Here is a 23,856-nt window from a genome sequence, read left to right on the forward strand (position 1 = left end):
GGTTTAATTACCAACAAGACCGGACTGCACCATTCACTTTGCTACGGCGCGATCACCCCAGGCTCTAGCATAGCCTCTACCTCCTCCTTTACGATATCCTTCTGTCATTCAGGTGCCCGGCACGTTATGGCATGTTCGATTAGATTTGTTCTACCCGGTTTCTTTGAAAAAACATCAGCAAATTGATTTATTAACTTTGAGATCTCTTTTCGGCCCTTAAGTTAGACTCTCCCTCATCGGGATGTCTATTTGCTGTTCGGTGGACGTACAGGGGCCAAATCAACCTCTGATTTTTTTACATTTTGACCCCTCTTTTATCTTTTAAAATAGTAATGCTATTGAAAGACTGTTTAAAGATTTAAAGAGACAATGTCGGTTTATGTTCCAAAGGACAAATATTAATGCCATGAATTTTAGAGTGGTGAGGTTTACTTTACAGGCGATACATCCTGCATTATCCTGCTGGTTTATGACCAGCCTTGTCATGCTGGTTTATTAAAAATTGATGCGTGAAAACAAATATCAAAATAATTGGGATCATGTTTAAAATATATTGCTGTGACGTGAACAACAGTAAAGGTAGTGTAGCATGTTTCTTGTAAGTACTGCAGTTTGTTCTCGAATGCTTTAAGGTTAATTAGTAAGAATTATTTTATAGAATTTTACTATTTTATACATTCCTCTTTTTACTTTTTTTTTTTTTTACTTGTAGGCCAAAAAAACTTTCATAGTAATGGTTTATACAGTTTACAAGATTTTCACAAGTTCTGGAAGATATTTGCTTCTTCTATGTAATGCATATCATATATTTTTTTTTCTTTCACAGATACGGGTTACAAAAAATTAAGAATTTCTGAGAAGTCCCATGGCAACTGGATGAAGCTTTATTTAGAAGGGAATGCATCAGAGGTCCTGAGCAACATGGGAAAGAAGACCCTCAAACAGTATCTGGATGCCTTGCAGTCCACGAGCTCGTCACTTAGCAAACAGCTGGAATGTATGACATGTACTCAATGATTGTGGGCACAGTCATTGTTCTACAGGCAAGAACATTGTCCATATTTTAATATTTATATAATAATTACAATATGAGCACCAAAAGGAACTGAGTAAAATTATCTCAATGGATATATAAATTGCAAATATGTGTTAAATTGTCTTTAAAATGAGAAGACAGTGTTGACTTCAAATGAGGAGCAGCAAATGCATAAACATTGGTTTAAACTGTAAAACTCCATAACTTCAAACACTGCATCATAAATCAGTAAAACTATAAGTAACTTATTCTGTTTTCCATATGATTTAATACAGTAGCAGTTGTGCACCTGGGATAGACTTGTTACTTATATTCTACTGTTAGAGCAAGTTTACCTAATGTAACTCCAAATGATTTACTTTGTGATAAAAATATAAAAAAGCTGTAACGTTATCAACATTAAGAAAAAAAAAATCCTTTAACAAAATCAACAGTTAACATCAACATTTTAGTTTTTAGTTTTTTTTTTGTTTTAATCACTTAATTAGGGCCAGAGGCTACATAGCCCTGGCCCTAATTGTGATTAAAACAAAAAATACATAGCCCTGTTGGGACCTGGTATTCACCACCAGTCCATGCTGCAATCTTCTTATTCCTTGTCCTAAGTATAATCTTCTTCTTGGAGCTTTGATCTCTCTGCCATATCTTGTAGTTCTGGCTATCTTTCCTTGCACCGGCTGTATATTTTCCTTGTGAGTATCAGGTAGGGCAGCAGGTGAAGATACAATAGATTGAATAATACTCTCTGAATGTTCATCTGCTGTGGTTGGGCTAGACACATCAAAGGAATCAGGGATCATCGCAGGGAATGTTTTCTCCTGTGTCTTCAATAGGTACTTCCGGTTTCTTCTGTACATTTTGCCATCAGGTGTACAAACTGTGTATGATCTAGGAGAATTGTGATTAGACTGCAGGTTGCCACATCTCCTCATGCCTGACTCGTACTTGTCTGAGTAAACTGTCTTGTTTTCAGCTTGTCTTTCATATTAATCATGCTCAGGTTTTAAAAGCAATGTTGATGCTTGCAACTTAGATTTGAACCTGCATCCTATAAGTATCTGTGCGGGAGAAAATCAAATTCCTTCCAGAGGTGTGCTCCTCTATTCTAACAGTACAAGATAAGAATCTCACCACTTTCTTGTGCATTTTTCAGTACATTTTTTTACTATTTGCAGGGACCTCTCTGCTTGTCCATTGGACTGTGGGAATCCAGGACTAGATGTGGGGTGTTTAAATTCTCAGCTATCAGCAAACATTCTGAACTCCAAGCTAGAAAACTGTGGGTCGTTATCTGTTATGCCTTGTCTGGCAAACGGAGACTTAATGGCCGTAACTGTCTTGCTTGTAGTGGCTGAGTTTTGTTGTTTCTAGGAATTTTGAATGATAGTCTTCACACAGAAGATATTCTGTTCCATTTGAGGTCAGCTTCTAATGTAACCCAAGGCGTGTCAGATATGTCATGAGGTAACAGAGCTTATTTAGGATTATTGTTTTTATTTGCATTGCAAACAGCACATCTTCAGACTGTTAACATCACAGGACAGTACAGAATATCTTGTGCTCTCAGTTTACCTTTTAGAATGCTGAGGTGGGCTTCGTGTATTTTGTGGAGCATCTGATTTTTTCATTTGATCCATTGAAAAGTAGCTGGTCAAGGTAAGTGTTTTCCTCATGAAAAGTCCAATAGTTTCCGATGTTTATTGGCACATTATCCTTTTCTTTAGACCATCCATTTAGCACAACTGCTTTGAGCTGCTATAGTGTCATGTCTTTATCCATGGTTGCCTGGAACGTTTGTAGTTGGCTCCAACAAGTTTGGGGTTTCTCAGTATTTATATACTAAGCAAAGCAGATTCATTCATTCAAATTAATTCAAAACCAAAAGTCTTTCCTCCAGTACAAAGTTTGCAAAACTTGAAATAAAACAAAGAATTAGCATGCATACAAAATATAAGCAAACAAGCCATATTTTCCCCAAAAGAAAAAAGGAATAAACAGCTAATGCTTAACGACGATATCTTCCCAAACGACTCGCTCCAAATTATACATTTGCTTAAGAGCTAGACAGAGCTTCCGTTTCCCTTCACATCGTGTCTATGGTAATGGCTGAGCCTTGACAACTACGATTGCAAGTATTTATTTAAAGTATTTTTGTATAAACCTCCCAATTTAAAAATGTCATTCCATATTGCTTTTATAATGATTTTTCGTTTTATTTTGCTTTATATTTGAATTTTATTTCGTTTTATATGTTGCATTTCATTTTATTTCGCATTTGCAAAAAGCACGGGGCTCTGTTTATACATAAGTGATGGTAAAACAGATAAATAACATAAAACAGACTGGTTTTATGTTATTTACTGTTGCCCACCTTTTGTCTTTCAAAACACACCCCTATACAATTTCAGTTTGGTCTTGGGGGGGTCTGGTATCTTAATGTCCTACTTTTTTTTATACCAGGTGACATTAATCATTGTCTCTTTTTTTCTTGTTGTTCCAGGATCATTTCCTGCTGCTTGTTAATGTTGCGAATGCATTGAGCAGCAGTGCTGAACTCAATTTACTCCTGTCATTCTCCCTGTGTTCCCTGCCCTTTTACCTTCTGTGCCTGATGTTCTCTGGTGTTCACGTTATGTTGTGCACTTCAACAGAGAGCTCAGGTTACTTTTGCAGCCTGTTGTGGGCCTTGGCGTTTGCAGTAATAGTTTTTGTTTCTGCACTGCTCTGTGTGATATTGTCCATCATGGGCAGGAAATTCTCCCGAAGGAAGCCTCAAATTAAGGTGAGAATCCAAGGTGACAATATAATACATTATTTTGCCTGTCAGCCAGTTGCAGTACAGTCCCCAGACAATTTCCTTAGTGCTCTAAAAATGTTGGTTTTTCATGCTGGTTAATTATTCCAATCTCTTGTCTCATGTCTTGAAATCAATTAGAATCTTAACAGTAATACTGCAAGTGCAGATTGCCCAACAGCATCTGATGTGGGCAAACTGGATAGTTTTAGTTATTACTTTCCAGTTGTGATTCAAATGATTTTTTTTTTTTAACACTGCATTAATTTTACCATTTACAATACAAATAATCTACATGAAACAGCTCTCCATATGAAACTTAGAAAAGCCTAAGAATAGTAAAGAAAAACACTCAACAAATGTATGTAGGTGGCTTATCTGTTACTCCAGCCTTTGGGCCTCATTCACTAAACAGCGGTAAATGACCAGAATTACTGCATGGGAGGGGGAAGCCACACCACGCGCAAAAATGAACCAGCAGTAGCTCTATTCACTAAACTAATTATGCACAAATAAAGCGAGCTAAATGATAAGAAAAGAAAAGGTAAATATGGTTTGTCACAATGACAGTGACCAAGGAGGACAGAGTGAAGCAATCTAAAGTTTACAGACTAGGAGCTAAATGCTCAGTCAATTAAAAGTTCACTATTTACATTTCAAAGTGTTTGACGAAAGGTCTTTTTTTTAATTTAGTCGTCGCCAATTGTTTTTATTATTTTCTCCCAATTTAGATTGTCCAATTATTTTAGGCTCAGCTCACCAATTCCACCCCTGTGCTGACTCGAGAGGGGCGAAGACGAACACATGTTGTCCTCCAAAGCGTGTGACGTCAGCCGCCCGCTTCTTTACACACCGCATGCTCACCAAGCCAGAGCTACGGAGGACAACTGGGCAGCTTACAGGCAACCTGGCTGACCTAAGCCCTCCCCTCCCGTGCGGCGCTTGGCCAATTGTGCCCCGCCCCCTGGGAGCTCCCGTCCACAGTCAGCAATTGAATAGCCTGGACTTCAACCAGCGACGTCCAGGCTATAGGGCGCATCCTGGAAACTTCACTTTTTTAACATTAGATGCCTTTTGATTGCTTAAATGACTGCACCTCAACTAGTACTCTGTATACATTAATTTATTGGACATTTACAGTTTATTTTGTATATTTTAAAGCTATAAGCAGAGCTTACTTAAATATCACAAGTACATGGTGACTATATAAATTATATTAACATAGCCGAAAGTCTTGTATATACATCTGCCTCATAATCTTCATATATACCGGACTGTCTGAGGATGTACGAGTCATGTGTTGTCATAACATTTGAACATAAGAAAGTTTACAAACGAGAGGAGGCCATTTGGCCCATCTTGCTCGTTTGGTTTTTAGTAGCTTTTTGATCCCAGAATCTCATCAAGCAGTTTCCTGAAGGATCCCAGGGTGTCAGCTTCAACATTACTGGGGAGTTGGTTCCAGACTCCCACAATTCTCTGTGTAAAAAAGTGCCTCCTATTTTCTGTTCTGAATGACCCTTTATGTAATCTCCATTTGTGACCCCTGGTCCTTGTTTCTTTTTTTCAGGTAAAAAAAAAGTCCCTTGGGTCGACAATGTCAATATCTTTTAGAATTTTGAATGCTTGAATCAGATAGTTGCGTAACCTTCTTTGTTCAAGACTGAATAGATTCAATTCTTTCAGCCTGTCTGCATACGACATGCCTTTTAAACACGGGATAATTCCGGTCGCTCTGCTTTGCACTCTTTCTAGAGCAGCACTATCCTTTATGTAGCGACGTCACCAGAACTGAACACAATATTCTTCATGAGGTCTAACTAATGCATTGTAAAGTTTTAACATTACTTCCCTTGATTTAAATTCAACACTTTTCACTATATATCCGAGCATTTTGTTGGCCTTTTCTATAGCTTCCCCACATTGTCTAGATGAAGACATTTCTGAGTCAACATAAACTTTTTCATAGATTCCTTCTTCAATTTCATTGTTTTCCATATGATATTTATAATGCACATTTTTATTGCCTGCATGCAGCACCTTACACTTTTCTATATTAAATGTCATTTGCCATGTGTACGCCCAGTTCTGAATGCTGTCTCAATCATTTTGAATAACCTTTGCTGCTGCAACGGTATTTGCCACTCCACCTATTTTTGTGTCGTCTGCAAATTTAACAAGTTTGCTTACTTTACCAGAATCGAAGCCATTAACGTAGATTTGGAAGAGCAGAGGACCTAATACTGATCCCTGTGGTACTCCATTGGTTACCTCGCTCCATTTTGAGGTTTCTCCTCAAAATGCATTTCCTTGAATCTCTACTGTGCTCAGTTTGAGAATTAATCTTTTATCTGGGACTTTGTCAAAAGCTTTTTGGAAATCTAAATAAACCATGTCATATGCTTTGCAATTATCCATTGTCGATGTTGCATCCTGAAAAAAAAAATCAAGCATGTTAGTTAGACACAATCTCCCTTTCCTAAAACCATGCTAACAGTCTCCCAGGATACTGTTACCATATAGGTAATTTTCCATTTTGAATCTTATTATAGTTTCCGTAAGTTTACATATAATAGAAGTCAGGCTTACTGGTCTGTAGTTACCTGGTTCGGTTTTGTCTCCCTTTTTGTGGATCGGTATTACGTTTGCTATTTTCCAGTCTGTCGGTACAACCCCTGTCTCAAGAGACTGTTGCTTGATCTTGGTTAGCGGTTTGTAAATAACTTCTTTCATTTCCTTGAGTACTAATGGCAGGAGCTCATAAAGCCCAGGGGATTTGTTTATTTTAAGAGCTGCCCTTTAACACATCTGCCTCTGTTATCATAAAGTTATTTAAAATTGGATAGGAACAGGTCGACATGTGGGGCATGTTGTCCATATCCTCCTTTGTAAAAACATGTGAAAAGCAATAATTTAATATATTTGCTATTTTTTTCTCTTCATCTATGATTTTGCCATTTGTATCTCTTAGACATTTTACTTCCTCCACGACTGTTATTTTGCTGTCATAATATTGGAATAACAAAATACAATTACCTTCAAAAAGAGCCGCAGATGAGGCGTCTGTTCTGTTGTGGCCACTGATAGTTCTTGAACATTCTGAGTTGTGTGACTCAATAAAAACTTCAAAATATGCGCTGGTAGACCCGTTTCCTGTGCATCACTTTGTTGACGTGTGTCCAATGACAAGGCTCAGAAACACTGATTTCTTTCCCCCATGGCTTATTTTTGCCATGAGACATCTCGGAAGAGGGAGCGCGTCATCGGTGCTTAAGCACCGAAATAACAATGGCTCAGCAACACAGGGTTAAACGCACTGTAAAGTGCCTTTTTCTCTGAATCCTGGTCCTGGGGGCCGGTGTCCCTCCTGATTTTTGTTCCAAATTACATATTTACTTAATTGGACCATTTTGGCCATTTTGTTTTAGATTTTGATTTGTCTACTTTTGGGATGTAATTGTTTTGCGCCTCTAGTACTACATTTTTTAAAAATAGCCATCCTTTTTCTGTGGATGATTTCTCTATTTTACTGCAATCTACTTCTGTTAGTCTCTGTTTAATTATTTCATAGTTTACCTTTTTAAACCTTAGCTTTAGTTATTACTTTTGGGGTTTTAACTAGCACTTCAAATTAGACCATGTTGTGATCTGAATTTGCCAATGGTTTTCTAACCTCTGTTTTAGTTATTTTGTCTTCGTTATTTGAAAGGACTAAATCAAGCCATGCCTCCCCTCTAGTCGGTGCCTTGACAAATTGCGTTGGGAAGCAGTCATTTGTCATTTCTACCATTTAAATTTTGTCTGTTGTGCTCCCCACCAGGTCTTCCCATTCTATATGTGGGAAGTTGAAATTCCCCATTAGTATGGCTTTTTTTTTGCTACATGCATTTCTCATGTTATTGTATAACAGATTATTTTTCTTGGTGTCTGAATTTGGTGGTCTATAGCATGCCCCTATTATTATGCCCTTTGAATTTTTGTCCATTATGGTAACCCATATTGTTTCTGCATTGTTTTTTCTTCGAGATTTAACACCTGAGCTTCAAGACTATTTTTGATGTATGGCGCCACCGGTCCGCCTCTTCTGTCCAGCCTGTCTTTCTTGTACAGTGTATACCCACTAATTATATTCGTCTCCATCACGCTCGGATAACCAAGTTTCTGTAACACCTATCACATTGTAGTTACTCATTAGTGCAGTAGCTTCAATTTCTAACATTTTGTTTTTGAGACTTCTAGCATTTAGATAAATACATTTAATGGCTATCCTACTTGAGTTGTTGCCCTTGTTTTGATGTAGTCTCCCCTTCCTTTCTAAATTAAATGCTTCTGAACCAAGTAGATTGGTTCCCTTTTTATTTAAGTGAAGTCTGTCCCGCCTATATAGATAGTCCTTGTTGTTCAAGGAAGGTGAAGCCTTCTGTGTGCACCACGATTTCAGCCATGCATTTAGATTATTTATTTCCAGCAGTCCGTCCTTTGCAAGGTACTGACAGTATCCCAGAAAATACCACAGTTTTGGTCTTTTGCATTGTAACACTGGAACTCAAGTCGCTATTGAAACAATCTTTAAAAATGAAACAATCTTTAAAAATGAAACAAACTTTTGCTGGAAACAAGAGTCATTTAAAATGGTCTGTGTTGGCTGCAAATAAAGTAACAAGCAGACAAAATAGATTTTTAAAAAACAACCTTGAATGACATATTCAAACATTTGTGAGTTTTGTAAAGCTTTAAAACTTATGTTGACACATTCACTACAATGGCCGTATAATTCCCATAGCCTGTTTTGCTGCCTTTAATCCCAAAATATTAAACACAGCAGAAACATTAACTGCAAACCTGAAATGACAAAACCAAAGCTTTTATAATATGATCTGTGCTCAATCTGTATCTAGTTATTACCTCCTCCTCACATAGCCCTAGTAATGTCTGCCTGGTCCTAAATACTCTCTCCCTGACTCTTCTCGCTCTCCTGTGCAGCTCTTCTGCTGATTCTATGACACCACCTGATTTCAATAAGCAGTACACACGGTGAAGCACCTAGTAAAGTTAGCCCCCTTAATAGAATATGGTTTGCACATGACACACCTCCCTCGTAGTATTGTGTAATGTGATTTGCATATATTTCCATAAATTAACATTATTCATTACATTTAAATGACTCAAATGCGGTACTTTTTCAGCATGCGTTAGGTTGCCTGCCACTGGTTAGTGAATACAGCAGGTGTACAAAGCACGTTACCGCTGTTTAGTGAATGAGGCCCTTTATGTTTTATATCAGAGTACAGTGTAGCAGGGTGCTTGGATACAGTCTCTTTAACATGATATAACACACCATATTGTATGGTTTCCAAAAATTAAGTGTACATCATCTTTGATACATTTCAGTTTGATAGACTATCTGCCAAATCTGATGAAGCAAATGGCAGTTCACTGGGAGCAGAAAGTATCAGAACAAATCTGCACATTTGAAAACACATTTGGATTAACATATAAATGAATGAATGGCGTCATTAGTATTTCATCCATGATGTTAAGACAGAAGAAAGCAATATCCTCTCAAATTGATAAGTTAGTAGATTTATAAAAAAAAAAAAAAAAGATAAAAAGGGATTTAATCTCTTTTTGCAGACTTTGGGGGTTAGCAGGGCTGGTGTCAGGGGGGGTGCAAGGGGGATGCACCCAGGCCCAGCCCTGAGTCAATTATTATTATTATTTTTTTTCTGAGGGACTTTAATGACTAGATGTAAAAAATATATAGGTGCCGTCTACTCCACTGGGATTAGAAAAAAAAAAGTAGCAAGGTAGTATTGGCGGACTGTCAATCAAAACACAAATTCGCAAATCACAGCTGACTGTCTATCTGGAGGCAGAACGCAGAGCAAGCGCTCTGAAAATAGGTCAGTGTTAAGGTCATGTGATTGCTCTGCTGGGTGATAAATAAGGTGTAATTTCGTGAGCCTGAAGAGACCTAGACAATCTGATTTTGCAAAACCGTTCCACCTTCCTGCCTTGGAACATGTTCTGCTTGTTCGGTTGAGGAGCAGTTCCACACAGTTAGTGTTAGGGTTAGGTGAAACTTTTGGCCTATGGCCAAAAGTTTTTCATCATCTACATGTTTTGTTTTTTTTGGATTGAGACATCATTTAACAAAAAAAAACAAAACTAGATTAACATAATTATTATGTTTTATTTATCATCGTGTAATCCAAGAAACTACAGAACTATAACGCAAAAGTCTATTGGAAGCCATAATAGTTGTACAGTAGTATTTAAGGCATGTTGGATTTTGAAATGTTATTATTTTTTAATTGTTGTCAGTTTTTCATTAAGTATGGAAAACTACAAAGCGGTATGATTGTAATTCAATATGTTTACGTAGCATTATTCCACAGGCTTCTATTCAACTCTATGAAGCAACATTATTTAATTATACAGGGAGATGCAAAACTTTTTGCCATAGCTGTACTGCTGATTCACTGTATTCTAATAGATACATTACAAATGTAAATGCAATACTGGCAAAATACAATAAACGTAGCCTCGATTTACAATTGTCTGTACTGTATAGCAAGATTTATTTTATATATTTGACCCATAATATTAATGTTATAGTTTATTACATATGATATAACTACTGCTTGGAACTTTCTGTCTAAGAAAAATCATCACAATGCACAAACAGCATTCCTAAATCACTGTCAGCCATGATGCTAGAACAGAAATGGAACTAAATGATTTTGTGAAAAGGCTAAAACCTGTTCCTTTTCCACATCAAACAAACTGAACGTGTCCAAGTCTGTCTGCTTCACTAAATATCGTCTTAACTAACGGATGGTCAAAATTCATGCTTTTGGGATATTATTTGTTAAGTGTGTTCATAGAATGATGTTCCCTTTCAATTCGAAAACAACCACCAAAACATTACTTATGGGATATGCCTGCCTATTGGTAGGTATTTACTGAGCTCTTTATATCAGAGCTGCCGATAGGCTCCTTCCAGGGGTGACGTCCTCGGTCCCGCCTACTGAGGGATTAAACCCGTCATCCCATGGAAGCCATTTCTCTTTTTGCCTCTCAAGACGGTAAGGTAAGACCTCTGTGTTGAACTGAACGTGTTTTGAAAAATAGCTTTTCCGAGTCGACTGCAGTTCCCCTGCATTCGTGCTGAAAGCTGGCTTGCCGTTTTTGTGGAATCAGCGGCTCCAAACTAAGATCTCTTTTTTCTTTTCTCCTTTCTTTAGCAGCCTGCTCGCTTGCGTTGTAGGCTGCCTTTTCCTACTGTCTGTAGTATGTGAGTGTCTGCCTGTGCAGTATTGATTTAAAGGAGTGCATGTGTTGTCTTTTCAAGCTACACTCTTGGGGAGAATGCAGTTCCTCCACCGGGGCTAGACTTTGCTGTACCTCCGCTGTCGAGCGATTCCGCCGTCTGTGCAGTTGGATGAAATAAAAAGTATTTGTTTTGTTGTTGTTACATGTCCACCTATCTGTTGACCAGATCGCACAACCCCGCTTTGCCTGTGTTGTGCTGTGGATTAGCTGCAGTGCAGTTTAAAAAAAAAAAAAAACAGCCAGTCAGCCGTGTATTCCTCACTGGGGCTGTGTTTTCACCTGCCCCGCTGTAGAGTAGACCTCGTCGGTTGGCTTGGCCCGCCCACCCCGGTGTGTTGGGCAGCAGTGTGGAGTAGTGCTTAGGGCTCTGGACTCTTGACCGGAGGGTCGTGGGTTCAATCCCAGGTGGGGGACATTGCTGCTGTACCCTTGAGCAATGTACTTTACCTAGATTGCTCCTGTAAAAACCCAATTGTATAAATGGGTAATTGTATGTAAAAATAATGTGATATCTTGTAACAATTGTAAGTCGCCCTGGATAAGGGCATCTGCTAAGAAATTAATAATAATAATAATAATAATAATAATAATAATAATAATAATAATAATAATAATAATAAATAAATAAAAAAGTGCTTTCAGGGAAGCGTTTACGAGTTTTCCGTGCTGCCGTTCTGCCTCATTAGCTCCTCATACGTAGACGCTATCCTGGCCCCCTTGCAGTTGCAGGGCATCAGAGTAATGAACTATCTCAACGATTGGTTGATTTGTTCCTAGTTGCGAGAGGGAGCAGTGGCCCACACGGCGATTGTGACAGAGCATCTTGCGCTGGTGTAGGATGACCTGTCACCTGTGCGAAGGTGTGCGGATGGGAGTAGTGTTCAATCGTCAAGTGGTGACAACGGACGCCTCTAACTTGGGTTGGGGGGCGGTCTGGGAAGACAGAAGAGTCCGCTGCACCTGGTCGGACGTCCCTGCACATAAACGTGCTGGAGTTGCAGGCTGTTTTACTTCCCCTCCAGCACTTCCTACCAGTACTGGAAGGAAGACATGTGTTGGTCCGGACGGACAACACAGTGGTGGTGGTGTATGTCAACCACCAGGGTGGCCTATGGTCCTGTGGGTTGCATCGCATTGCCTTCCAGCTTTTGACGTGGGCTTAAAGGATAGCTGCTGTCCCTACGGGCGACACATCTTCCTGGAGTGGTGAACTGAGCAGCGGACCTCCTTTTGAGGGAGGGTGTGCATCCATCCACTGCTTAGGCGGTCCATTCAGCGTCGACACCCTAGCCCACGAGTGACCCAGGACACTCCTTTACGTGTTCCCACAAATACCGAAGGTCCCATTATCGGATACCAGGGCCATGTATGACTATTCATGAGATATGCCTTTTTTTTTTTCGACTTGTCTCGGCTCCTGTCGTTCCCACTCAGCCATTGAATGGTTTTCTCGACTTTTTCCGGAGAAAAAACGACTAAAACCCGTTTTTTGCGTTTCTATAATGATGTCGGACAGGGTCCGACAACGGACCCGATAGGAATAATTGCAATGTCGGACCAGGTCCGACAATGGACCGCAAAGGGTTAAAGGTGCTCTGCGGTTACGCCCTCCCAGGAGAGTCGTTCTCCCTGACTGGAGCCTTGATATTGTACTGGTGGCTCTCATGAAGGCCATTGAGCCCATACACTCCATGTAGTTGAAGTATCTGTCTATGAAGACAGCCTTCCTCTTGGCTATCACCTCCACAAAGCGGGTCAATGAGCTACAGGGACTGTCGGTGCAGCGACTGTCGCACTGGATTGTGGACACAGTCTTGACTGTGTATGATAGAGCCTAGGAGGGTAGTCGCGCATTCTGCCAGAAGGTTGGCTACATCTTGGGCCCTCTTCAGAGGGGCCTCACTGTCCTATATCTGTAATGCAGCTAGCTGGGATACGCCACATACTTTCTCCAGGTTCTATCACCTTAACGTAGATCCTTACTTGCCTTCATTAGGCACGAGGGTCCTTGAGGTTGCACGCTCGCACTGCTAACCTTGGGTAATGTGGTTCTGATACGTCCCTCATATGCTGCCGTTCCTTCTCCCTCGCGATTGCTCTGGTATACTTTCCCATAAGTAATGTTTTGGTGGTGGTTGTCTTCGAATTGAAAAGGACGTTAGGTTACTTACCGTAACCCTGGTTCCCTGAAAGAGAAGACGACCACTAACTAGCAAAAAGACAAAATAAAAAGATATATGTTTTTGACCGATTCAGATTTAGTTGCTGATGTAAAAGGTTTTCTTTAGGTTATACTGCAGCAGCACTGTGCGTTTTTTTTTTTTTTTTTTTTTTGGGTGGGGGGGGGGGGGGTCTACTTCACAGTCTTGCACCAGGGCCCAGTAAATCCTAGTACCGGCATTGGGGGTTAGTCCAATATATAGTTTTTCTTTACAGAAATGTGAATACACAATCAATTTTCTTCCAGGTTATTTATGGATAACTGTCACATTTGTTCATCAGACTAATGTATGAAATGATAAGGGAGCTTGTTAGAAATTATGGAAACCTTTCTGAATTTACCGCCAGACAAATATTATTCACAAGCAGGGATGGCAATTGGCTTAGATTCTAAACTGGATTGTTTAGACTGCAAAATACGTGTACAACTGAAATGACAACATTTCTACTAGATGTCTTTTTCAATGTCTTAGTTTCTTTTAGTATTTCTAAATGGTTTTCAAATACATCCAAATGTTTGCAGTTTTAGTAACATTTAGTATTTTTACTGACAGTTAAGCTTCCAAATAGCAATCGATTAATTGGGCACCCAAAATCTAATCGTAAAATTCAGATGATTGTACCACCAACGTGATTATTTTAACAACAATGGAATGAGAGTGGTAATTAACTGTAATATCTCTTTGCGCATGGTACTGTAGGAGTAAAGGCATACAAATGTTTTATCAACTGTGGACAGCACTGATTGTACTTGCACGGCTAGATGTGGTCATCAATCAGGAAACCTTGACAGAGAATGCATCCCTGTTTGAAAAATACATCGTAAAAAAGTATTATTTCCATGTTTATTTTGAAACTCCAAAGAAGCACAAACTATATACAGTCAGTTTTATTCAATGTGCACAATTTATTTACATGTTGTTTGCCAGGAATACAAGCTTGTCAACCTGCTCTAGATCCAAGGTAGGACCAGCAAGTCAGATGCTAGTTAACATTTCAGCAGGAAAAGAAGAACACACCCACTGCTTCTCTTTGGCAGAAATACTGCAAATAACAAGGCAGAGCGTTTGGTGCAGTTTCATTGACAAACTTAAATAGTATTATTAACTATGCACGTTACAAAAATTGCATTATTTAAATCTATTATCCAGTATTTATCTTGTTGTATGTAATAAGAAATGGAATCAGTTGAAAATTCGATTTTCGATTTAATCGTAGCAGCTCTAATATACACTGATTGTGTATATTGTGTCACCAAGAAGTACAATTGATAAAAGTAACTTGAAAATCTAACAGATGCCAGTATGAAGAGTGTGAAGCCACTGTTTCCCAAATAGTTAATGCTTGTTGACCCTGCTCTGCCAGTGACATGCTGTCATGGGGGATTTGTTATTCTCCGGTTGCTAGAAAGCATGTGTTTCAGCGCACCAGTCAGCTTGAAACTCTTCTGCTTTTGTTTCACAAATTTTGCGAAGATCACAGTGGGCACGTTTTGTATTGTGTGGTTGCGGTGTTTAAGCAGGCACCTGCATTTCCCTTTCAAATGCCCAAATGCACACTTCACAAACATTCTAGCTCTGCTTAAACAGTAATTGAACTGCCTTTTCCTAGGGTTAGTATAATCAGAGAATGGTTTCATTATGCAGGGTTACAGTGGGTAAGCTGGATCTGCTAGAACAACCACTGGAACAGCAACGTTATTGATAACACCGTGTAACAATTTTTTTTTTTTTTGTTCCTAGGTAGTAAGTGTTATTTCCTAATTGCGTATGCCTCAAAAGTAAAGAAAATGGCTATTATTTCCCACAAACTTTGCTTTTGTGACCAGGACAGTGATATTTTGAAATTTACCTATTTTCCAGAACATTCCAGATAGATTCAGTGCTGAGTAAACTTGGAGTAACTTCTAGAACTTTCTAGAACTTTCCAGTAATATAAATAGTAGTATAAATACAGGGGCCTTAAGCCCACCAGTTCAGTTTAGTTCCAGCTGCCTAAGTGGATACATATCTGCATTTTTCTGAGATGGCATCAAGAGGCTGCAAGCATCCGGCAGACGCATTTTGCTATGTCTGCGGCCAATTTATCAAGACAAGAGCGAAAAAGTACTCCGTGGAAGCATCTGCTAAGATGTGTGAGGCCTACAAGGCATATTTCGGCATGCCTGTCGGGGATCAAGACAAAACCTGGGCACCTCATTTCACCTGCAAGCACTGCAAAAAAACTCTGGAAGGTAAGATGGACAATTGTTGCTCTGAATTTTATGTTATAAAATTTGTTAATTTTTAAAATTGTAAAAGTTTTTAATTTTAAAATGTTTTACAATTTTCAATGTTATTGAAAAAATATATCATATATGAAAAATGTTGCGAGAATCTCTTACACATTAGTCATGAGTGAAATAAATGTATTTTTGTAGGATGGTACAGAGAGGAAAAGAGAGCCATGAAGTTCGCTATCCCAAGAATTTGGCGGGAACCCACTGACCACTCAAGCAACTGCTACTTCTGTATGGTGGACCCTTCCAAACGTCGGACTGGCAAGAATGCACCTGCTATCACGTATCTGGACCTTCCTTCAACCATCGCCCCGGTGCCACACTGCCATGAGCTCCCCGTACCCACTCTTCCGGAGAGAGAGCAGCCATCTTTAGAAGAGAGCAGCAAGTCAGAGAGCGAGGAAGACGTTGTAGATCCAGATGACAATTTCAGAGGTGGAGCTGAGGAGAGAAACCCATACTACCCCAACCAAAAAGACTACTCGCTTCTAAGTCTTTTGTAGTCATTTTTGTATTTAGTATAAATACATGTTAATTTGGATTCATATGTTGTTTTTTTCTGACTTTATGTGAACGAAAAGACACAAATTCGCCCGTTTTCTCATTGGAAATAGGTAAATTTCAAAATATCACTGTCCTGGTCACAAAAGCAAAGTTTATGGGGAATAATAGCCATTTTCTATATTTTTGAGGCATAAGCAATTAGGAAATAACACTTACTACCCAGGAACAAAAATTGTGTTACATAGTGTAATCCTAGGTAGTGCTGGGAATAATGTGCCATTCTACCCCTTTCTATGCAATATTGCATTTTTGAAAAACCTGACACCATGGGCTTTTCCCAACCATCCAACGTTAATATCCATAAAGCAGTAGCGATTATTAACCAAGGCATGGGTAACAATAGAGCACATAGGGCAGCAGTGTGGAGTAGTGGTTAGGGCTCTGGACCCTTGACCGGAGGGTCGTGGGTTCAGTTCCCATCTGGGACACTGCTGTTGTACCCTAGAGCAAGGTACTTTACCTAGATTGCTCCAGTAAAAAAAACCCAACTGTATAAATGGGTAATTGTATGTAAAAATAATGTGATATCTTGTAACAATTGTAAGTCACCCTGGATAAGGGCGTCTGCTAAGAAATAAATAATAATAATGGAATAATAACCCTTTCAGTTGTTATACTCCATAGAATTTCCAGTTGGACACTGTAACAGGGCGTATTTGTTTATATTTAGAATGGGGTTTCCCCCTCTGCCCCTGTGTTATTTTGTATCTGTGTTTCATGATTTATTATATATTTATATGATGGCATAGCTGTGCGTTTGTTTGTTATTGTTTTGTTTCAACGTGTTCTGCCAGGAGTAATTAAAAACCTCGTGCAGAAAGTGGCCATCTCCCGAATTAATTAAGTGATTAATTTGTTGCTAAATCGGGAGATGGTCACCTGCATATAAACCTGCAGTGCTCTAAGTGCCATGTGGGTGTTCAGAGGAGGAATGGGAGAGCGAGAGAAGAGAGAAATTTATTTAAAACTAAACGTAAGGATCAGTGAAGGCAGTTGCTCAGCCTGACCTTAGTGTTCTTTTGTGTTCGTGATTATTTTGTTTAAACTTTTATTTTCGCTCTGTGAGCAACTGTTTTGTGTTTAAATTTATTTTATTTTTGTATTATTTAAAATAAACGGCGCACGCCGCGTTTGTTTTGAAACTGCAGTACTTACCTGGTGTCAGTTTTTCCTTCCTGCTTCTGGCCTGACGTCACCACTTAGCCACCCTGCCACACGTGGTGTCCAGCGCGGGATCACTAGCGCCTCCTGGACCGCAGGTACTGCAGTTTTTTGGGTTTTTTTTTCATTCCGTTTACCTGTGGAGTGAGGAAAAGAGGATGGGGATGAAGAGCTGCAAGCAGCGGCAGAAGCAGCAGCAGCAGCGTGGGGCTGGTCGCAAGCCCCATTGCATCTCTGCCCTGATGGATGTCTGCCTAACCTGATTGAGGGGGTAGGAAGAGGAGGGGGAACCAGGCCTACAGCAGCCACCCGACGAAGAAGAGTGCTGCACTAACTGCATGCACTACTGGCATGAGGAGCACCACTGCCTGGAGGTCTTCCAGGACACAGACCTGAAGTGGGAGTAGCCCGAACGTCCTGCGTCTGAGTGGGAGGAGCCCGAACGTCCTGCGTCTGAGTGGGAGGGGCCCGAACGTCCTGCGCCTGAATGGGAGGAGTTGGTGCATCCACAGCCCAAGAGGGGGGAGTCGGTTTGTTCACAGCCCATGAGGGGGAAGGCCAAATGTCCACAGCCCAGGTACCCACCAGCAGATGGAGAATACATGCTGGTTCCACCTCCACCTCCGTGGGAGGACTGCATGTTGCTCCCACCTCCACCAGCAGAGGGAGAATAACTGCTGGTTCCGCCTCCACCACCAGGGGGAGAAGGGGAGGAGCCCCTGCCATCTTTGCCGCCAGAAGGGGAGGAGCCCCTGCCGCTTTTGCAGCCATTAGGGGAGGAGCCCCTGTCACCTTCGCTAGGAACAGAGCAGGAGCTGCCTCTGCTTCCACCACCACCCGAGGGAGAGGAGCAGGAGCTGCCTCACCCTTCACGACAGGAGGGACTGGGACAAGATGCTGGCGGTCCGCAGCCACCCTTGCATAGGCTGCTGAGCAGAGCAAGGGGGAAAACCGCCGGGAAGAGGGCCAACCCCATCACCACCGCTGGTCCTGGCTGCCCTCCCGCCGTCGCCTCCCAAGGGTCCACTGCCGCCGTCGCCTCCCGAGGGACCGCTGCTGCCCTGTCGTACATCACCTGTAGATGCCAGTTCACCATCGCCCAGGGATGCCTGCCTTGCACCGCCCAAGGATGCCTGCCTTGCACAGCCCAAGGATGCCTTCCTTGCACCGCCCAGGGATGCCACATCTGGATGCCTGGGGCTGCCTGCTGCTCCGCATCGCCTGGAGCTGCCTGTTGCTCCGCGTCACCTGGGGTTGCCTGATACTTCGCGTCGCCTGGGGCTGCCTGCTGCTCCGCGTCACCTGGGGCTGCCTGTTGCTCCGCATCGCCTGGGGTTGCTGAAGGTCCCACTTCGCCTGGGGTTGCTGAAGATCCCGCTTCACCTGGGGTTACTGAAGGTCCCGCTTCGCCTGGGTTGGCTGTGTCATTTATTTCTCCTCGGGTCGCTGAGGGTCCTGCTTCGCCTGGGGTCGCTGAGGGTCCTGCTTCGCCTGGGGTCGCTGAGGGTCCTGCTTCGCCTGGGGTCGCTGCCGGCTCTGGATATAAACCTGCAGCGCTCTCGGTTCTGGGTGTGGGTGTTCGGAGGAGGAACGGGAGAGAGGAGAGAAACAAAACTAAAACTAAAAATATATAGGAACAGTGAAGGCAATAGCCCAGCCTGACCTATTCAGTTTTGTTTAGTGTTTGTGATTTGTTTTATTTACACTTTTTTTGTTAAAATATTTTTGTTATTTAAAATAAACGGCGCTTGCCGCGTCTTTTCACTGCAGTACTGGTGTCAGTTTTTCTGTTCCTGCATCTGACCTGACATCACCACACATCCATGCTGTCACAGACACATTCTGGAAAAGTGGCTCCCGTCCACGCCAACCCCTAATCTGTCTCAAATCCAGATATTATTTCCTCAACATTGCTAATGCATATACGGACAATTTCATCCACTGTGGATCGACCAACACCAAACAGGTGTGAAAGGGTCCTGTATTCTGTGTTAGTGGCTAGCCGTCACAGAGTGATTCATGAGAAAAAGTTACAGAATCTTGTTTTAAAAAAAATAATAAAATATGACTGATTTTGAGGAAACATTTAAAAAAACTTTTTTGACAAGTACATTTCAACATGTACAGACGTGCTCAAATTTGTTGGTACCCTTACAGCTCATTGAAATAATGCTTCATTCCTCCTGAAAAGTGATGAAATTAAAAGCTATTTTATCATGTATACTTGCATGCCTTTGGTATGTCATAGAATAAAGCAAAGAAGCTGTGAAAAGAGATGAATTATTGCTTATTCTACAAAGATATTCTAAAATGGCCTGGACACATTTGTTGGTACCCCTTAGAAAAGATAATAAATAATTGGATTATAGTGATATTTCAAACTAATTAGTTTCTTTAATTAGTATCACACATGTCTCCAATCTTGTAATCAGTCATTCAGCCTATTTAAATGGAGAAAAGTAGTCACTGTGCTGTTTGGTATCATTGTGTGCACCACACTGAACATGGACCAGAGAAAGCAAAGGAGAGAGTTGTCTGAGGAGATCAGAAAGAAAATAATAGACAAGCATGGTAAAGGTAAAGGCTACAAGACCATCTCCAAGCAGCTTGATGTTCCTGTGACAACAGTTGCAAATATTATTAAGAAGTTTAAGGTCCATGGAACTGTAGCCAACCTCCCTGGGCGCAGCTGCAAGAGGAAAATCGACCCCAGATTGAACCAAGGATAACTGCCAAAGAGATACAAGCTGAACTCCCAGGTGAAGGTACGTCAGTTTCTGATCGCACCATCCGTTGCTTTTTGAGCGAAAGTGGGCTCCATGGAAGAAGACCCAGGAGGACTCCACTTTTGAAAGAAAAACATAAAAAGCCAGACTGGAATTTGCTAAAATGCATATTGACAAGCCACAATCCTTCTGGGAGAATGTCCTTTGGACAGATGAGTCAAAACTGTAGCTTTTTGGCAAGTCACATCAGCTCTATGTTCACAGACGAAAAAATGAAGCTTTCAAAGAAAAGAACACCATACCTACAGTGAAACATGGAGGAGGCTCGGTTATGTTTTGGGGCTGCTTTGCTGCGCCTGGCACAGGGTGCCTTGAATCTGTGCAGGGCACAATGAAATCTCAAGACTATCAAGGCATTCTGGAGCGAAACGTCCTGCCCAGTGTCAGAAAGCTCCGTCTCAGTCGCAGGTCATGGGCCCTCCAACAGGATAATGACCCAAAACACACAGCTAAAAGCACCCAAGAATGGATAAGAACAAAACATTGGACTATTTTGAAGTGGTCTTCTATGAGTCCTGATCTGAATCCTATCGAACATCTATGGAAAGAGCTAAAACTTGCAGTCTGGAGAAGGCACCCATCAAACCTGAAACAGCTGGAGCGGTTTGCTCAGGAAGAGTGGGCCAAACTACCTGTTAACAGGTGCAGAAGTCTCATTGAGAGCTACAGAAAACGTTTGATTGCAGTGATTGCCTCTAAAGGTTGTGCAACAAAATATTAGGTTAGCGGTCCCATCATTTTTGTCCATGCCATTTTCATTTGTTTTATTATTTACAATATTATGTTGAATAAAAAATCAAAAGCAAAGTCTGATTTCTATTAAATATGGAATAAACAATGGTGGATGCCAATTACTTTTGTCAGTTTCAAAGTTATTTCAGAGAAAATTGTGCATTCTTCGTTTTTTGTGGAGGGGTACCAACAAATTTGAGCACGTCTGTATGTTCCCTTATTACACTAACTACAAACCTTTATTCTTTTAATAGACACTGTGTGTATTTAAATATATTACTCACATTTTTTATTGTAGCCATGGTCATTTTCATGTTTGTTTTGGATTTTTTGTCTTCATGATTAGGCTAAACAAATTATTTTAAATAAAATAATACTGGTGGACTATATATCCTGTTAGCTGTTCATGATAATATTATTCAAAGTCAATCTGTGATAATTTGTTTGTCACAGAATTGTGCAATGTTATTATGTATGTATTTATTTATTCTGTCAGATACACTCGCTAACAATACAGTACAAAGGTACAAGCTTTTATAAAGTATAATGCGACAGCAACCAAATCATCCTAATGAACCAAATTTGTATTAAAACTGAATGTTCTGGCCTGAGTTATAACTGACTTTTAATTTTGAGCAATACATTTTCATCTTATTTGTAATCGTACAGAGAAGACCCCCACAGGCAACATTAGTGTAGGCTACATGTAATGCATACATGTTTGAATGCAAATATAAACAATAACAGACATAAATATATGAACTCAATTGCTTCCCATTCATGATTCATCACTATTACATGAAGGCAAACTATTATTCTTTTGGTACGTCCTTGAATGTATTAGGCAACATTAATAATAAAGATGTTATCCTATTATCCACATAAGTCACTTCACATTGTGACATGACCTGGGCAGAAGCCAAAAATAAATCACATTCAATGAAACTTTGACTGTTGAAAAAAAAAAAAAAAAAAACCTGATAAAGAAAAAAATCCTATTTTGTCTTCCAAAAGCATTTACTTGAAGGCCGCAGTGGCCCCTGTTGTTATTTTAATGAACTTTTCAGTTTTCTTGAGTCATCTGGTGTCAGGAATAACAAAGTGCTGCTGAAATAAAGTTTTTCAGAAAATTGCAGCCATGTGACACCGTGGCATCAGGCAGCTTGTTGTAATCTGCATTGCGGGGGTTGGAACATGCGGTTCCTACTGTATATGTTTAGTTTAGAGCTACATGCACTGTACCTTGCAGCTGAAACTTGGGAATGTAAACCAATCCAAAGCTCTGGTTTCTACATAGTACTGCACCAAAAGGTAACTACTTCCTGTACATAAAAAATGATTGTACGCCACTGCCGCTTAAAAAAAAAAAAAAAACATGACGTGAATCATTATAACCAAATTAATATTTGTGTGGTTTAATGTGGCAACTGCAGATTACACTTAGAATGGCATAAAAAGTTAATCAGATCCTCAGTTTTTTTTTTTGTTTTTTTTAATCAATTTTGCTTTGCCGCGTGGTTGCTAAACAACCCAAAAAACAACCTATATTCACAACAGAGATATGCCTGCCTTACTTCTTTTTTCAAACGATCAATATAGTTTCCAGCTTTGTTGCAACATAAAATTATTTTAATTTCGGAGGCAGTTACAAAGCGCGCACTTCTTAAGACAAAATAGTTGACTTCATTGCAGAGGTGGCATGATCCCATGCGTACAGACCGTGATGTTGACAGTGTGTGTATATTGTAACAAAAATCCTTAATGCTATAAGAATGAGCCTTCAGTTGATTCAGGGCCAAACTCCATATTTATTACACTAATAAACAATCTGCCAATTGTTAACTAACAATTCACAGGTCGCTGTAGGTCACGACCTACACCGCTATAACAAATTAGTTTTTAAAAGGAATCTCAAGGTGGAACTCTTTTGTCTCTGTTTGTTTGCTTCTCTCTCTGCTTCACAACAACAAACACTGTCACTGGTCTATAGCCCCAGTTAGTCATTCTTCGTCCCACTCCATGGCCAATCACCAGCAGCTCCTGTGGTCCGTGCCTGTCACCCATAGGCTGTTTGACTGATGTGAAATACAGTCCCTTCTACTCGAAGCGTTCCTGTACTTCACAGACCTCATATACATTACAATATTATCTTTTTTTTAAAAATTTATTTGGGGTCTAGGGGCCAGGTTCATTATAGCCGAAGGTTCGTTACAATGAGGTGCGTTATAGCGAGGGTGTACTTTATTACCACATGGAGTGCAGGTCCAGTCATGTGAGCTTGGTTAGCTTCTAGCTGCCCCATTGGCTGGGGGCCCACAGGTAGTGCTACACTGGCATTTGCACTCTCTGGGGCTTTGGAGGAAATGTGGCTGGGGTAGATTGCCTCTTCACACTTCAGCGACCCCTTCTGATAAGGCACCCAGAGAGACAAGGAAGAGCCTCAGGATATAGACAGATATAGACATTACCTGAGAGATCATGAATTACTCACCATTACTCTGGTGACTTGCCTTGATGGAAAGTACAGCTTTGATATGTTCAGTTGAGTGATGGACACTGTTGTCTATAATATGGCAAGCTGACACGGTTATAACTGCCTGTGAGAGGGTATGGGGAATTCACTAGACACAGGAGTCAGAAAGTTTATTTGGAACACCACTGAGGTGCATGGTCTTATTTATCCCAGCAGAGGGCGCTCTTATACCGTGGCCCAAATACTGACAACGGTAATTGGGTATCTCATGGGGGTTACAAACAAGCTCCTGCTGTCGTTTCTCCTAGAAGGGCAAGGGCGAAGGAATTTTTATTCGTCGATCGACCCCCCAAGACCTGCCTCCTGACCACTCAGAGAGAGGGAGACGCGACACACCGTCACCCAACCTCTGTGTTTTTAAACAAAACTCAGAAGATTTGTATGGTTTAACCTGTTTGAAGCATGCTAAGGGACCAT

General features: G+C 40.6%; 1 pseudogene; it reads left to right on the plus strand.

Moving 5' to 3' along the window:
- LOC117409104 (GPI ethanolamine phosphate transferase 2-like) overlaps nucleotides 1-17,795 on the plus strand; it is a 91,922-nt pseudogene extending 74,127 nt beyond the window's left edge.
- The last annotated feature ends 6,061 nt before the right edge of the window (nucleotides 17,796-23,856 follow it).

The sequence above is a fragment of the Acipenser ruthenus genome, chromosome 2 (assembly GCF_902713425.1).
Source record: "Acipenser ruthenus chromosome 2, fAciRut3.2 maternal haplotype, whole genome shotgun sequence".
NCBI classification, from domain to species: domain Eukaryota; kingdom Metazoa; phylum Chordata; class Actinopteri; order Acipenseriformes; family Acipenseridae; genus Acipenser; species Acipenser ruthenus.